The 12876-nt window shown below is 46.6% G+C and overlaps 1 protein-coding gene across 1 annotated transcript in view; it reads right to left on the reverse strand.

Annotated features, from left to right (window-relative positions):
* Positions 1-11165: 11165 nt before the first annotated feature.
* TMEM67 (transmembrane protein 67) overlaps positions 11166-12876 on the reverse strand; it is a 35966-nt gene continuing 34255 nt past the window's right edge. Inside the window, exon 29 of the transcript XR_003255932.1 lies at positions 11166-11608. The gene's annotated coding sequence lies outside the window, so the exon portion shown is untranslated. The remainder of the gene's footprint in view (positions 11609-12876) is intronic.

Consider the following 12876-nt stretch of genomic DNA (forward strand, 5'->3'; position numbering starts at 1 on the left):
TAGAAACTCCTTTTTATTTTCTTGTGTCCAAGTGCCACTAACCAACCTTATGTCGCCAAGATTTGGGTGAACTCCAGCTAAGGGACCATCAAATGTAACTGCTGCTGTTGCTTCTGTACAGTCCATTGGCCTAATGAATCAGGGGTCTGGAGCGTTCTTCCTCTTCTTTTGATCACCAATAAATAGCAAGTGAAAGCTCGTTCACTGGCTGCTTTAAACCAGATGACTACATCAGTCATATAAAGAGAAGGGCGTTGTTTTTGGTTTTTAACAATTATTCTTGTTCTTCCTTTTGCTTTATCCTCTGTCAGCTACATACACTTTCTGCGCCAAGTTGCTGCAGCCATAATAAATCCTTTCTGCTTGGCAAGCCCGCCCCAAAGCAAAGCCTTGCTGAGCTGACGTTGCATAGTTCCTCATGCCTATTTCCCCCTTCTTGGAGAGAGTACTCTCATTTTCTGCTGAATTTTGGATATTCCATGAAATGGCCCCTGCTGGGTACTGCACCCACGAGCTGTTATTGCAGCTGTATCGCCCAGCCGCTGTGACAGGGCACCTCACCTCACCTCTCTTCTGCCACTGGCACTGGTGCTCAGAAATACAATCGTGGCACAAACAGGCAGCAAAAACAGGCGGATGAAGCAGAGCAGAATGACAGGACTGTCCCAGGCGCCAGGGAGCAGCGGGCGAGGGAAACTGGTTGCCTTCCCGGCAGCCCAGACCATCACAAGGGCTGGAGGCAGAGAGGAAATATCACTACGCTGATCTATTACTTTTGTTTTGTTGTCTGTTAATATTACACTGCTGCCTTATTCAAGCTCCTGTATGGGGAACACCAGGGACTGTGGCACCACAGCAAGCTGAAGCCACTTCTCATAAAGTTTGATTTTTGTTAGAGTTCATGTCTTTGAAATATTTGTAAGGCAATGTTATAGATAATTTATTCAGCCTTGCTGAGTGCACTATCTTTTTATACTCTGTTAAATACTGTGAATGAAGGTTACCATAGTTACAGCTCAGTTCAGAAATTAGCTTTATTTTATTGTATTTCCAGTTTCTTATTCTGATTCCTTTTGCTTTGATACAATGAAATACATGTTTCCATCTCTGTATTAACCCCGATATGAAAGATTTTGTTCATTCATTTTAAAATGCATGAGCAAGTGGGAGAGGAGGGCATTTTTCATTCTCTTCTTTTTACCAAAACCAGTAAGCTATGATACTTCCTACACCCAGTCTGCATAAATACTGTGTATAACTTCTACTTATTTCTTGAAATTTAGTTTGGCATTTTAGTTAAGCACAAAAATGTCTACCATAAAATAAACAAGTACTCCTATGATTTCCTTTTATAAAGGATATATTGCATGTAAAGAGGTGCATTGTATTAGCATGTATTTTGATTAAAAAAGCAGGTCCAGATGCAACTGGATTCAGCAGGAGTCTTAACGCTGACTTCTGCGCGGTTTGAATCAGGTCTTAAAATGGTGGATGGTATGAAGGAATCGTCAAGGACTTCATCTAATATGTACTGAAAAGCGAATGTCTCCTCCTCTAGATGAAACATGACAGGTATATATCTTACTGCCAGAACAGCTTGTCTCCAGGAGCTGTTCGCTGGCATATCAGGAATGACGCATGGGTAATGGGAATGATTCGGGAGTCCTTGGGAGCTCCCGGGTCACTGCAAAAGCCGCCTGCAAGCCCATCTCAGGCGAGGGCAGGGCCCGCGCAGGGCTCGGTGGGGCCGCGGTCGCGGGGACGGCTGGGGAGCCGGCGTGGCCGCGCAGGTGACGTACATGCGCTCAGCGCACCCCTGCGCCTGCCCTGGTTTCGCACCCATTGCAAGCCCTCTTCCACGCCGCAGACCCTTTGCGCAGCGATGGGTTGTGTTACTGAATCAGCATCTCTCACTTAATACAGTAATGAGAGTAGATCCAAACACCTATGCTATGTACTTTTGACGCAGCGGGCTGGATGCATGCACAGCAGCCAGGGCGTGCCATGGAGCAGGGACAGGGCCAACCTTCTCCCCGTGAGTTTGTTCCTTGGATTTTTTTCCCATACTAGAATAGGGCATGTGTTCACCTTACAGAAGGGATCCACTGGCCATTTGGGACAAACCACCACAAACTGACATGAATGGGGATTTTATTTCAAAGCATTCCCACCAGCTGAACATGATATTGGACGCAACATTAGCAGAACGTTAAGTAAGACCCACCACCTGCCATGCTTTAATATTAAAATGGAGCTCTCGGTGATTATACCCATGTAACAACTACACAATGGACATAATGAAATATGCACTTCATACCCCTAGTGAAATAAACATCGAATTTGCTTGCAGCATGTGTGCTGTGAGGGTATATGCTTGACTGAGCATAGTTGCTCCCGGGTCTCTGTGCAAGGATGCTTTACACATGGGTTGAGCCACTTGATGAGTCATACGAGTAGAATGCACAGTGGAAAAGCTCATTTCCCCAGTTACTCAGAGGTAAAATATTTTTGGAATCAAGCTTGGTTTGTGTTAGGAATATTAAGGATGTTTCTATTTTTCTGATAAAGTTTAGTTAAAAAAAAAGAGAGGGAGAAATCATTGCTTCAGTTACCATTGAATTCTTTCAAAAAGCCTACAGCTGAGCTTTCCTTTCCAAATCGGTTTGCACAGCTTTGTCTGAAACATGCCTTGAAAAAGTACTGTCAGCTTCTGGATCAAATACAGAGGATTGCATTTGCTCTTTCATCGTTGCTTTATATTTAATACGCCACAGCAAACTGGCATTGAACCCTCATCTGAAACATGGACTGTAGGAAATCTGCAATTTTTCAAGCCTTGATGCTGTAATTAGAACATGAAAAGTCAGATGACAAAAAAGATTTGAAAGAAATAAATGCATCCTTAGTTCAACTAACGCTATTCAAATTCTTCAATATAATGAGTTGAATTAAAACCATATTTTAATTAAAATCTAAGCACTGGAACAAGTGCCCAAATTTTCCCATAGCTAAAATCTGATGAGGCTAAGAGTGAAACAATGCTGGAACTAAAGGTCAGCTAATAAAGTGGGGCACATTCTGTGTTCACATATTTGTGCATGGTACTGATCAACTCTAATGACATCTGGATTTGAGTGGCTGAGAGCAGAACGTGCTGTATTACAGCAAACACTGCAAAAGAGAATCAGAGAGAAAAAGGACAAAGATTAACCAGTTGTGTATCTCTGAGATCAGTAAACCCATGTCCATCAGGATGGGAAAAGGACAGAACATTCCACAAATCAAAGCGTTATCTCTCTTCTTTTAGTAAATCATAACCACTTCTAAACTTCTGTCTTTTTTGCTAAGAGGAATGCAGGTATTATGAACTAAGTCATAGAATGTGAATGAATATGTTATGAGAGAGCTTTTCACCTGGCTGATAGACTTATTGATGAACTGGCCAAGTCCAGTGGGAAAATGGAGATACCGAGCCCACACAGGAGAGACAGGGGGTCCATTTGGTGCAATTGCTTTGTACACTTTCATTGCAATAGCTTAAGTAGAGCTCATAAAGCCAAGCTATAGCTTGTACCACAGGATTTAGAATAAGCTAGAAAACAATCCAGGGCCATTTCTGACAGGGTGGCCACCTGGCTACAGGGGGCACCGGGGTCATTTGAATTGTATATGATCTTGATGGACCCAAATAAAAGGCATCACACTGAACACAGTAATGATTTCTGCCTATTTCTGCTGAAGTCACAATACTACAACCTTGTTGGTAGATGCTTCTAATGAACTACAGCAACAAGGTCTGACAATCAAGAAATGGTAGGAAAAATAGGGCGATATGTCAGTCCCAGATATATTTGACATGAAAAAGCCATCTCATTACCCATGCTGTAGGCACCAAGCCTCAGTTGTGACAATGGGAGACCTTTTCTTCCCCAAAGTTCCTCATCTTTCCTCACGTTCTCTTGCTTGCTGTCCCTCACCTCACCCGCTCCTTTCAGTGAGTTACTCCTTTTAATGAGTTATATTCAGTGCCTTTGCTCAAACCCTGCTTGAGCGCCAGGGCATGTGCTCTACTCCCAGTGTGGGGTCTGCCCCCCTTTGCAGCTGTGCTCCTGTGCTCTTGCCTGCAGCATGTTTGATGCTGCGCCAGAGCTCTGCAGGAATGCATAGACAGCCAATATGGATGTTAAAGAGGAATTTGAGTCAGTGCTCATGACTAAGCTGCTTCTTGACCGCAGGTAATCCCCAAACACTGCAGAAGCAGCTCTTCAAAGGGCGGTTATGCGTCTTGTCCCGTTGGGTGCTGGGATGTGGGTCTGTCAGAGCTAAGTAACCCAATTCTGCAAAATGCCTCTGAATGTTATATTCAGCATGAGCCTTGCAGACCAGACCTTACCAAGCTGTGGAGGCTTGGTGCTGGTAAGCCATCAGGACGGCGTTGCGCAGGTAAGGAAATGAGGGCTGGAGGGCCGTCTCATCCAAAAAGCCCTTGAACTGCGCACAGTAACATTTGCTTCCAGGATCTATTTCAAAAGACTCACCCAATTTGGCATCCGATCTTGCCCTGGGTGATGGAAGGAAAGGCCTTCCCAGAAAGAGAGACGACTATAGCCACAGCCAAAGGAGTTCGTCTCTTATTCCACCCTATCTCTGCAGCAATTTCACTCTCATATACATCAGAGAAACAACACCTGTTATTATGACACCTTGGAAATCATCAGCAAATAGCTCTTATAAACATCAAACACAGGAGAGAGAAGCAGCTGGATAAAAGGATGAAGTGTGCTCCCTCAACACAGTGAAGCCAGCACTGAGGGGAATATATTTTCCCATAAGAAATCCACAGGAAGAATTACAGATCCTGCAACGAGTGAGAGGAAGGACTGGAGAGTTAAAGCTTCAGAAGTGAATCAGCTGCAGGGCAGGTAACAAGGACGCTCATGAGAGGCAATTTTTCAGTTTTCCCCACCTCTGTGGTCGAGGGGAAGGCTTGGTTTGATATGAATGTGCCACCCATGCAGGATATCAGCTGAAGTGCTGAATCTCAAGCACTCTCCTTCCCAGCAGCACAAGGGCAAGTGGATTTGTACGTCACAGACCACAAAGCAGATATCCGATTTCAAAACAGAGTTTGGATAGAGATGTAGATGTGTTTGTGCTCTGAATAGAACACTTTGGTTTTAGGTTGGTTATTTAGGGTTTGGTGCTCCTGTAAACTTTTTTTTTTTTTTCTGGAAATTCTTTTTGTGTTATCTGAGTCCTGGTTTAAATGTTTTAACTATTTTGTTATCAGTAGTAACAGCAATAGCAGCAGTTATGAGAACTTGTCAAACTCTCTGGTCTCTGAGACATTCTGAAACTGAAGAAAACCTTAATTTCATTTTAGGAATACTATTATAAGCAGATGTCCAGGCTTCTCGTTCCCCTGGGGGGCATGGAAACCCTGATGTCCTCGATGTGAGATGGTATCCTTGGGGATCCCAGGCTCCGTCCCATGCAGCCAGGAGCTAAGCCCTGTTCCTGCTAGGCATTTCCACAGTTCCCAGCTCTGGAAAATAAAAAGTCCCTGGACCTGAAATACCAGGAGCCACAGATTTGGGAGTCCTGGCCTCCTCTGCAGCTGAAGAAACCGGCAAGGAATGAAGCAAGTTTCTGAAAAAGATCTGTTTCTTTTTTCTCAGAAGTTCAATAGAAACCAGCGTGTTGGTTCAAAGCATGCTGATTTTGATGATCTGGCATTTTCTGATGAAAACCTGTTGTTTTGATGGAAAAATTTCCAGCCAGCTGTGGGACGTACGTTGCTGCCTGGCTGTGCTGCTGTCGGCCCCGTCGGCAGGGCACGGGAACTCAGTCCCGCTGCCCTGGCGGTGCTGCCCCACGCTCCCCGGGACGCCGAGGCCCGAGAGAAAACCTCGAAACCAGCCCTGGGCTGTGGGAGGCAGGGGAAAGGCACGGAGTCATCCTTTGCCACATCTCCCTAGCCGACTGCTCGAAGTGGCTGGCCCTTCTCTTTGCCTGGTGACGCAATGCTATCAGACAGGGCTCATATATCTCTGGAGCAGTATCTAATTTGTTTATTAACAATGTCAAAAGCACATTTTTACTTCTGTCAGCAGAGACGATACAGCTGTAAAAGAACCGGCTGCTTTGCCTCATGCATTATCAGCAAAAGTGCCAGCTCAGCACTAATTCCTGAATCCTTTTGTGGCTGATGCTCGGCAATGATGTGTGGAGCAGAAAACAGCAAAACAAGTTGCTTATTTACATTTTGCTGTGCTGGGGGTTAGAAAAATATGATTTTAACCACTGAAGTGACCATGTGCATAAACAGGGAATGTATGTAGAGGTAGGTGGATATATGGCCCCAACATACCGTTGTATGGAAGTACATTTCTAATAATAACTAATCTAAAATAGCTGTCTGGGTTTTTGGTAATGTGTAAATAGTTTGCCTCAATTCACACTTTTCGAGTAAACCTGCTAAGACTTAGATGACAGCAGTAAAGAAGTCGGTGGCACTGCAGTAATTTGTGTGTCCTGCAGTTTTGTTCCCTTCACCTCCCACCTGGCATGAAGGGGACGGCAACGCTGGAGGGGAATTGCCGGCATCACCGAAGCACCTAAGAACGAGAGAGACCCCAGCATGCCACAAGACATGCCAAAGACCCAGCACAGCGCTTGCTGAATCAAATGAACATAAGCAAATTCATGATAACAAATGAAGTAGAAAATATTTAAGGTCACTTACTGGCAGGAAAAACTTGAGAGACACTTTTTTTATAACCTGATCTTTTGCAGCTTTTAAAATATTTTTTCACCTGCTGTTCTCTGGCAACACAGATATAAAGACTTGTGATCCTTCACTGCTACTTGTCTCTCTTGTAGCAGATCCTATTACGCACATGTTGTTCTGACATTTTTTAAAACATTTTTTTCTTTTTTTTCTTTTTTAGTGCAGTTCAGACCCCCACTGGCACTCAGTGCAGAGATTGCCCCCGGCAGGGAGGGAAGGCTCTGCCTGTGGCTTCTGCTCCGTGGCAGCCGGCAGTGCCAGCGTCGGACGCGAAGGGGACAGATGGGATGGTGGGGGGATGTCAGAGTGCTGGTGGCTTTGGAGGAGCTCATGTGTCAGATCATGCGGGCCGAGATGTTGTGGGGTGTTTTCAACTGCTGAAAAGATGCTGGGTATGGATGATGAAAAAACCCGGAGTGCTGGTAATGCGGCCAGGCGTCGCCACCGGAAAGGCAGAGTTTGGGCTGGATCTCATCACGTTCAGTGCAAGCACTTGACACCAAAGGGGCTGGAGCAGAGCCCCAGCACGTGGCGGAGATTTTGTGACAGAGAGGTCATACGACATTTTGCCATGTATTTGGGTAGGTCAAAGCGTTTCGACCACCGTTTGCACCAGCCACCTCGAACTCGCCGTGCTGTGGATGCCTCACACACGCAACATTTTTGGTCTTCAGTTCAGGCATTTCTGGAAAACAAGTGCAAACTTCACGGAGACGTATTTATCCTGTGTTCCTCCTGTCCCAGGAAACGAACCTGAGTCCCCCGCTAGTCCTGCGGGCAGAATTTCCGGGGGCCGATGGTGGCCCCGCGGGTGCTTTCCGTCCCGGTGGAGCCCCGTTGCAGCTGCGGTGGGAGGCAGCGGGTTCCCTCGCGGCTCCAGCCGGGTTAACTGGCCAGGCGACTGCCAGGGGAGCCGGGCGCCGCTGCTGTCTGACCTCCCCGCTCCGGCATGAGCCCCAATACCGCCGGTGCGGGCGGGTTGCTCAGGCTGGGCGGCACGGAAAGGGTTTCGCTGGGAGGCCCCGCTCCCTCTTCAAGTTATGAAAGAAATTTAAACTCTGAAGCAGGTCACCAGCAAGACAATATTCTTAAGCCAATACTGCTCCAGGACTGAGCAAACAAGAGAGGAGTTACTTAAAACATTTCTGTGCTAGGCTTGGCCAGGCGACAGCTTTCGTGATGCCTCTGTGAACCAGGAGCAAAATTACATTTTAGTGACTGCTTAGTTAGTCAGGAGCATGCAGAACTTCCCCACTCAAAAATTAATCCTAAAAATAAATATATTGGGAAAAAAGCCATGTCAGCGCCTGTGCCAGCAGTGGGAATAGGTCACCGGGGAGGTTTCGGCATGTGCTTGGGGGCTTCTTTGGCAAACGTGTTTACAGGCACTGGGGTCACCAAAAGGAAACGGGGATTTGCCCTTTGCTGTCCGTAAAAGTTATCCTTGGCACTTTGCAACACAGGGCAGGGGACAGAGACAGCTGTAGGATTGCACGACTTCGGACAGGGATGTGAGCTTTGGACATTTTTATGACAGCTCATAGTTCACTCTCCTGAACTCCTAAGCGATTCCTTGGGGCCATAAGGATAGCCGGGCCTGACCGGCTCTGGGGCTAGTGCCTGGAAGTGCACCAGCAGCGGTGTGGGAGAGCCGACATTTAGGCGGCCAGCTGAATAAAACCCAGTGCGTGACTCTGTTGTCGCAGTGCTGGGGTCCCTGCCGCACGGGGTACGGGTCCGTCCTCGGCGCAGCTCCGTGTGCAGCAGGGGATCACGCTGTGCATTGCATCATTGCATTCAGCGTTAGTGCTTGCCACGCGCTCTTCCCTGGCAGAGGTGCTGGAGAGAAGGAGTCCATGGGAACTGCCTGCTCCCTACTGCCCACGTGACGCGGTGGGAGCGCTGCCAAAAACGAGCCGAAAGCGCTTGCAGAGTGGCGCTGACGCTGTGCTTTACGCAAGCCCCACGCGGCTCTTGCGCTGGCTCAGCTGCTGCTCCCACTCGCCCGCGTTGCTGCAGGCACCTCTTTCCAGGACGGGCTCCTTCACTCGCTCCTCTCGCCCTGATGCAACCGGCAGCCACTGTGGGCCTGCAGGGGAACGAGCCCTGTGAGAGCGCCTTAGCAGCAACCCCTTCCACATCCACTTTCCCTTTTAGATCCGTTACAGCACCATGCCGGAAATGATGGTACAGGCCAGGGCTCTTGCAGCTCATTCCCAGCTGTGGGCTGATTTTTAAGGGTGTTTATTACCGAGCACATGCACGCACAGAGCTGGCTTGCTCTTTTAGCGGACTTCCTATTACACCATTCCTGATCTGAGAGACCAAGGAAGAGTGTGAAAAGCAGTTAGGATTTTGCACTCTCGCATGTATACATGCACGGAATGTGAAAACACCCTCCTCTAATTGTACCCTGTTGTTTGCAGTAGAGCTTTTTAATTACTGGTGGCATGACAACGACTGGGGTTTTTAAGCTTCCCAAATTCTCTAACTGTGGCTTTCACCTGCTGCACCAATTTCAAGCTCTCACAGTCAAAGTAGCTGCAACTGAACAGTGCCAGAGAGAAATCAGAAGCTGGATAAAAGCTAAAAGCATTAGGAAACAAAAGCCATTCCCCAGAGGGTATCAACTTCTTTCTGTTCCTCTGGTGAGATACATTTAAATGCATCTGCTCCCTAATTGTATCTTTAAAAGTCCCAGCCCTTTAGCAGTAATGATTGCTGAGATGGCAGCATTGCCCATAATGACAAATCATGAGGAAGCAAAAGGACACGTTCGGAAGAGTAGAGTGCACCCAGTGGCATACAGCAAGAGCAGACCAGATCATCTAATGGTCCTCTCAAGCTTGAAATCTGGTGGGAATGGGCAACGCATTTTTTATTTCTGAGAAGCTTGTCATCTAAACATCACTCTGAATTTATTTACATTGTCAGAAAGTAGTCACTGGAGACCAGTGGTAGCTCTAACTAGCAAGAGCTTCAGGAAATTGTGGTCTCCTCACAGTATGGGGGTTTAGGAAGCAAAACTTGCTTGCTGGCAGTGCTGGACCCCTGCCCTCCCCATCACACCAGTATGTGTAACAGAGATGTAGCAGCAGGACATCTGCAGCTGCAAACCAGACAGCATCACTGCAAGGTGCTGCTGGTTCTGTTGCCAAACCAGACACTCCCAATCCAGAGGGCTCAGATCCAGTTTTTCTCTGTCAGCATGTTCACAAAAGCTCTGGGACTGATCACAACTTCTCAGACCTTCAGAGGGATTCAGTATGTTGCCTTCCAAACAACATATCGCTAGGGGCACTGCAAATCCAGAGGCAGGATGCTGTTTTTGAGAATAGCATACAACATCAACATCAGTAAGAAATGAGAGATTTAGCTGTGTGTGCAAACCATTCAGCCATATTCTTTCTGTTTTGAGAAATATACTCATGTCTACACTGCAGAATTTGTCAGGCTTTGCCTCCATCCCTATGGAGATGGATATTTCCCTATCCCTGTAAAGTGGGGTTGGGGTTGCTGCTGGGGAAACCTAGAGCTTCAGCAAGTTCTGCATTGAGCAGGGATATTGCATAACACAATTCATCTCTGCATAGCAATCCCTTTCCAAAAAATACTTTCTGCATATCATCTCATGTATCTATCAGTGACCAGGCAGTAATGTTTTCCAGTGTTTGTAAAAATAACTACTGCATACATGGCACATATTAGCAGCTTGAGTATTTCCAAAGGTAAAGTTCAGACCTTCAGATCCATGACACCAAAGTGTTTAAAATGGGAAATGCGGCCTTTTCCTTTCCAGAAAACAGTAGACTAGTGTATTTGCCTCAAACCGTGAAACAAGCAGAAACTAATTTCTGACTTTATGCTTTTAGAATTAATGAACACCTGAAAACTCCCTCTCCCAGCATTACCTCTGCTAGGACCTTTCAGTGTAACATAATAAACACCAAGCTTTCAACTAAGATGTTCTTAAGTATAAATATATCAGCAAAACTCATCACCTTGCAAAGATTCACGGGGGCAATTGGGCTGTGCTGCAAGCCCAGGTGAACCTGAAAATGGAGAGGTGAGGAGAAGTGGTTGGCGCCAGTGTGGAAAGCAGCCTTAGCCCCGGTCAGGAGCGCGAGCGCCCTGCTCCAATGCTTGCTGCCATCTGCTGTCACTCCGCTAGGTGTTTCTAGCCAGGATGCTGTGCCGGAGGCCAGCCCTCACAGGTGACCATGGAGCCAACTAGGGCTACAAGGGCCTTATGTAGTTCTAACCTGTGGCATAAAACACACTATTACGAATAGCATCGCTGTTTATTTCAGGGTGAATAATAACACAATGGGGGTGATTACAATCAATGGATAAAGAAAACCTCATGATGAATATATACCAGTACATTTAAGAGCACAAAACCACCTGATTTCTTTTTCTTTTTTGGTCCACATTTTATCAGTGTATATTGCACAGCCTCTCCCCTCTACGGCAAGTCTTGCCTGATGAGTGGCGAGGCACGCAAACGCTATGCACCCGAAGGAAAACCTGCAGCTCTGCTGTGCTGGCTGCTTTGCCCCACCAGCCCCAAGTGCCATGGCATCTCCGGCAGCACACTGGCCTCAACCCAAAGGGAAATGGCTCAGGAGAAAGGGAGGGCATGCGAAAGAGCAAAATCCAGTTGTCCCATGGCAGTACGGGCAGCCAGTGCCAGCGGAGTCCCTTCACTGGCTGCTGCGGCGTTGCTGCAGGACAGAGTGACTGCAGAGAGGGTCGGGCTGCAGGCGCGCGAGGGCAGGCTTGGAGACATCCCAGGTACCAAATGGTCCATGAGCCCGGCTGTCTCCAGCAGTGCATGGACAGAAAGAGTGATTAGGTCAGGCCCTGGGAGATACTGGGCTGCTTGCTACAGACAGAAACAGGTACAATTCTTCTGGCCTCAGGGGTCAGCCAAAGCCAAAAGCAAATACCTCAGGTAAGCATTTGCAGGAAGAACTGAAGACTTATTTTTGAAATGACATGAAGGGGACTATTTCTCCCCCCTCCGCTGTAAACCAAGGTGAGAAGGTCACAGTGAACCTGGTATTACAGCTTTTTTTTTTTCCACTTCATTTTTTTCCATACTACACCAGCTGGCCAGCTTTTCCTTCATTATTTTCTTTGATTAACCAAACAAATTAAACTTTATTCTGTGGCATTCTGCCACCCTCATGCACAGAGCTGTAAAACTGAAATTCAGTAGCTGTTAAAATAGCAGGCACTTTTGCAAAAATAATGAAAAAAAAAGAAGAGAAAGGGTCTACATGTCTGTCTCCTAGTTGTTGCATGTCACGTAGGCATAACTGCCTTAGAACTCTGTGACAACTCTCTTTCATGGATACATCTTCTGCTTTTGGTACCATAAACACAAGATTGTGACGAGATTGTCTAATATGGTCTCAACTTCCATAGGAAAAAAAAAACTTTTCTGAACATTTAAAGGAAAAATCTAAATACGAACTAATGCAATGCTGTCTTCTTTTGTGTGCAGAGCCACCAGCGTCAGAGCTACTCTGCAGGGGCATACAGGTGAGCTTGAAACATCAAATATTTTCTCACTAACCCAAGGGCTCCCCCACCTATTCTTTGTTGTCAGATTTATGATATTATTACTCAGAGGGAGGTTAGCAGGGAGAACTGAGGGGGACAGCAAGTTCTGAATAGCACCAGTGTGTCGATAAAACTTTGATTGGATCAGAGAGCAATACAGATTATCAAAGCTCTGAATTGTCAAGGCTTACTGAAACTCTACCAGTATGAGATGGAAGTGTTCTTCTTATGGAGAGGCAAATGCATCTACTGTGGTGATTTCCTGAGGATCCTCACTTCAGCTCTGTGATCCACAGCCTGAGCCCTTAAACCTATTCTAGCCGCACATAACAGAGCAGAGAACCGTCTGCGCACTCTTGCCTGCAGGAGTTGGCAGATCTGTCTCCAGGATTATATCCACAGCCATGCCGTTGCTATTAAAAGCTGTGACAACATCAACCTTGCCTGAGAGGGATTGTTTTCCGTGTAGTTTCCTGAGGAAATGGGGCTTATCTGCTGATTCCCCAAACAAGTTTTTA

The sequence above is a fragment of the Apteryx rowi genome, unplaced genomic scaffold, assembly GCF_003343035.1.
Source record: "Apteryx rowi isolate R43461 unplaced genomic scaffold, aptRow1 scaffold_533, whole genome shotgun sequence".
NCBI classification, from domain to species: Eukaryota; Metazoa; Chordata; class Aves; order Apterygiformes; family Apterygidae; genus Apteryx; species Apteryx rowi.